Source organism: Ammodytes marinus (genome assembly GCF_949987685.1).
Source record: "Ammodytes marinus genome assembly, chromosome: 16".
Classification (NCBI taxonomy): domain Eukaryota; kingdom Metazoa; phylum Chordata; class Actinopteri; order Uranoscopiformes; family Ammodytidae; genus Ammodytes; species Ammodytes marinus.
The window spans coordinates 3,897,816-3,902,815 of NC_137220.1; the positions used below are offsets into that span (position 1 = coordinate 3,897,816).

A 5,000-nucleotide genomic window follows, 5' to 3' on the forward strand; every position below is an offset into this window, starting at 1 on the left:
CAGCCGCTAGGTTCACTTAATGTTACACAAACTATCATAAATCAGACAGTGAACAACATATGAACAAATCCTTCTGTAATAACCTTCAGAATAGTGCTGAGAATGATTATGGAAAGTTTAGTTGATGCAAGTGCTTTAGAAGTTGGCGATTTTTGGTTCAGAGTATTGAAAAAAAAATTATGTTGAGATAATGTCCGTTAAAGATGGTTGTATAGGAGAAATATACAGACGCAAACAGACAAGGTTTAGTCAAATAAACTCCTGAATGTACATGTTGGACCTTTGATTTATACTAGTATGAAAGAAGACATGTTATGGACGCAAAACAGACAAAAACACTACTGATTATGGAAAGTGTAGTTGATGTAAGTGCTTTAGAAGTTGTCGATTTTTGGTTCAGAGTATTGAAAAAAACAACACAACTGGCAGCTACTACAGGTTCACTTAAGGTTAAATTAATAAATGAATAGCAGTGGTGGTCACTTCATTGGGGCTTCACTAACACCATTATGTCACTATAATCTGGCCGCGGGACACTTAAGCAGCTCAGAGCGATAGTGTTTAAACTAAAGGCAGTAATGAGAACACACTCACTGGCTTTAGACCACAGTAAGTTCCTCCCTACTTTAGCTACTTTTACATAAATGCACACACGCACCTTCAAGCACCACAGGCACACACACACCCACACACACACACACACACACACACACTTTCAAGCAACACACACACATCCACGCACACACACACACACACATACACAAACACATTTTCAAGCAAAGCACACGCACGCATAGACACGCACACATACACACACTAACTCCAATAGCATGTTGGAGTATTCCTCTTTATTCTTTATCCAGCCTTGGTGATACAAGGAAGGCAAAATATACCCTGCGTTCCAATCCCCATACTTCCCTACTATTTAGTATGCCAGAAAAAGATTTAGGATGTCCCAATACATGCACGTCAATTGTAGTATGCTGAAAATACATAAATGCCCCAATAACTCCAATAGCATGTTGGAGTATTCGTCTTTATTCTTGACATTTCTCGACATAATGAAAAAAAAAATCTTCCTTATCTGATTTTTTTCTCTCTCTCCTGTCTGTGGCCCTAAAACTCTTCTGTTCTTTAGTATGTAGTGTGGTAAAAAGAAAAAGTATGTGATTTGGAACGCTGCAGGGTTAGTCTGTAAATTCTCTGAGATACAACTGAATGAATAATGCAGACAGATTCTCAGCTGAACATGGTTAATGGTATGATCACCGTTGTGTCACAAAAGCATTTATCCTCATCACAGCCGCAATTATCCCCCAATGACATCGCTACACTGATTGCACTCACTGCAGAAAGGATATCAGCAGGCAGGAGGTATAGTGTGAGAATATAAATGGTAAATGGACTCCACTTATAAAGCTCTTTTCCCTGGTTTTTCACAGACTCAAAGCGCTTTACATTGTTTTGTTCACATTCACCCAATCACACACATTCATACACCGATAGCAGCAGCAGCTACCACGCAGGGTGCAAGCTAACTATCGGGAGCAATTCGGGGTTCAATGTCTTGCCCAGGGACACGGTAGGTAGGCAGGGGATCGAACCACCTTACCCACCTCGCCACTGCCGCCCTGTATACAAGAAAATACATTTGAAACTAGGGCTGGGTGATATGGGCTAAAATCAATATCTCAATATTTTTGGACTATATCTCAATACACGATATACACTCACCGGCCACTTTATTAGGTACAGCAGCTCAATTTCTTGTTAACACATATAACTAATCAGCCAATCACATGGTAGAAACTCAATGCATTTAAACCTGCAGTGTGTAGAATTTTGGGTTTTATTTCCTAGCAGATTTTTTAGAAAGTAATTATGATATCCATAAGTACATTTAATTTAGTGCATAATAGCTGAACATATTTTTTTTAATTATTTTTTTCCCCTTAGAAAGGGTCTCATATATGTCCACATTTCTGCATATTTTGGACCAAGGCCTAGTGCCGCCATCTTGAAAGTGTCATAGTTGGAATGCCATCAGGTGCATTGTTTAAAATGTATAATTGTTCTTGTCCTTGAAGGCCACTGTAGCTTCTGTTATTATTCTAAAGGGTTGGGGTTACCCAGGGAGCGTTGCATTCTAGAACTTTGTAGAACTTTCTTGAAGATGTCATATTACACACTGCACCTTTAACCATGTAGACCTGGACAGGACAACTTATTGAAGATTTTTTTTTGTTTGTTCAAGTTTTAAGAGGACAATTGTTTCCTATGTACAGGTGTAGGGATACAAGATTATGAACTCAATATGTTCAAGAAAAAATACATTTGAAATCATCTTGAAAATGAATCTATCTATCTATCTATCTATCTATCCATCCATCTATCTATCTATCTATCTATCTATCTATCTATCTATCTATCTATCTATCTATCTATCTATCTATCTATCTATCTATCTATCTATCTATCTATCTATCTATCTATCTATCTATCTATCTATCTATCTATCTATCTATCTATCTATCTATCTATCTATCGTAAAATATATAGTAAAAGTGCGAAAATTGAGATTTTTTTTTGGTAATTCAAGTTTTTAGAGGACTGTACTGTTGTCTCCAGGCGTAGGGATACAAGATTATGAACTCAATATGTTCAAGAAAAATGACATTCAAATCCACCTGAAGCCTCTTGAAAATGAATCTCTTCCATTATAATTTGATGGCGTATAAAAGCGTAAAAATTGGGATCTTTTTTTGGTTAAATTAAGTTGTTAGAGAGTGGACTATTTGGTCCTACATACAGGTGTAGGGATACAAGACTATGATCTAAATATATACAAGCTAAATGGGTAGGAGCGTCAAAATTGGGATATTTTTCTTTGTTAATTCAAGTTTTTTAGAGGACTATTTTGTCCGATGGCCAGGTGTAGGGATACTGATTGTGCTGACGGGCAGATCACAGACATGACGACTCACTGGTTGCGTTCCGAATCGCATACTTTCTACTATATAGTATGTAGAAAAAAGATTTAGGATGTGCCGATTCTTGTGGCCAGATTTAGGATGGTTAGAAGTACCCGGATGTCCTACTTCATGCGGCCAAGATTGTTAGTGTTGAAAACTGCATCCTATTTGGGCGATTCTGACCCACAATCCATTGCGCACGTGAAGTGACGTCACATCGACGAAGCCTCCATATGAAAACAAACGGGGATGCGACGGATATAAAAGCAAGAAGCAAGATCAAGGCGCAATGTTATGATGAAATAAGAGAGTAAAGTATGTCCCAATAGTATGCCTACTGCATCCTAACTAGATTCTTTTTATAGTCGGATGTAGTATGTAGAATAGAAAGAAGAAAGAGTATGCGATTCGGAACGCAACCACTGTTTAATTACATTTTATATTCATGAGCTAATCAGACGCTGTGCTACTGCCGTTCACCTTTCAGGCTGTCACACACGAAGACATGAACACTTTCTTTCCTAGACACTTTTCTCTTCAATTAATTCAAGATTTAACCTTTGAAAAGAATAATTATAGCCACTTCAGATGAGTTTTTCTGCACTATATATTTGTCAAATAGCATTCTGCATGTATAGCCAGGAAGTCTAAGAGCAACTTTCAGCCGGGGTAATTATAATTTTGAGTTAAATGCAAATAATAGGGAGAACTTAAAGCTGGGGTATATGATTTCTGATTGGTCAAAGTTAACATGAGCTGTACACTTTGACCAATCAGAGCGAGGCTCCGATTCTCTGTTCTTATTGGCTGTTGGGACTGTCCATTCACTTTGGCACGACTTTGTTGGTGTAGACAGAGCGTGTCAGGGAGGGACCATAGGGGAGGGACCAAAGAGAACAAGTGGAGCGGTTGAGGTATTTGGATTTAAATCTCTATCCCAACTGCCATTTTCTCCTCAAATCCTCCACCCCAGCTTTAAAGGTGGAGTCAGTGATTCGTAGTGAATAGAGCGCATACAATATTGGCTGCGGCCTTCTTTGCAAATAAAACATTATATATCCAGCAAATCCTTCCACTAACTCTTGACATATTTCAGTCTGACCAAACTCCCGCTAACGTCAGTAAAAAACTATGTTTGCGTTCCGAATCGCATACTTTCTACTATATAGTGTGTAGAAAAAAGATTTAGGATGTCCCGATTCTTGTGGCCAGATTTAGGATGGTTAGAAGTACCCGGATGTCCTACTTCATGCGGCCAAGATTGTTAGTGTTGAAAAGTGCATCCTATTTGGGCGATTCTGACCCACAATCCAGTGCGCACGTGAAGTGACGTAACATCGACGAAGCCTCCATATGAAAACAAACGGGGATGCGACGGATATAAAAGCAAGAGGCAAGATCAAGGCGTAATGTTATGATGAAATAAGAGAGAAAAGTATGTCCCAATAGTATGCCTACTGCATCCTAACTAGATTCTTTTTATCGTCGGATGTAGTATGTAGAATAGAAAAAAGAAAGAGAATGCGATTCGTAACGCAACCTAAATTCTGCTTTCCTTGTATGACCAAGGCTGAAGCTGCTATAGCCTACTGTCACATCCAGTCAGTAAACGTGGCGTTGATAAACTACGTCGTAGCTGTTAGTGAAGTTACTGGACAAGCAGGTGACATTTATTAGAAGTTATCGGCGCTTCATGCAAGAACTATGTTATAATCGTTCACTTTTTTGGGGGGGGGGGGTTGGGTGGGCATGGACAGTGTGTGTGTGTGTGTGTGTGTGTGTGTGTGTGTGTGTGTGTGTGTGTGTTTGTGTGTGTGTGTGTGTGTGTGTGTGTGTGTCTGTGTGTGTGTGTGTGTTGCTATATAAATACACAGAGATGTGTGTCCAGTGTGGCATGTATAGATTACGAGTGAATACACTATATGTACGCACACACACACACACACACACACACACACACACACACACACACACACACACACACACACACAGACACACACACACACACACACACACCCTCTCATCTCT

The 5,000-nt window shown here is 39.2% G+C and overlaps 1 protein-coding gene across 1 annotated transcript in view; it reads left to right on the forward strand.

Moving 5' to 3' along the window:
- Positions 1 to 5,000, forward strand: part of LOC307262882 (germ cell-specific gene 1-like protein) — a gene marked incomplete at both ends in the record, with an annotated part of 29,035 nt that overhangs the window by 5,137 nt on the left and 18,898 nt on the right. The gene's annotated exons all lie outside the window — the stretch shown is intronic.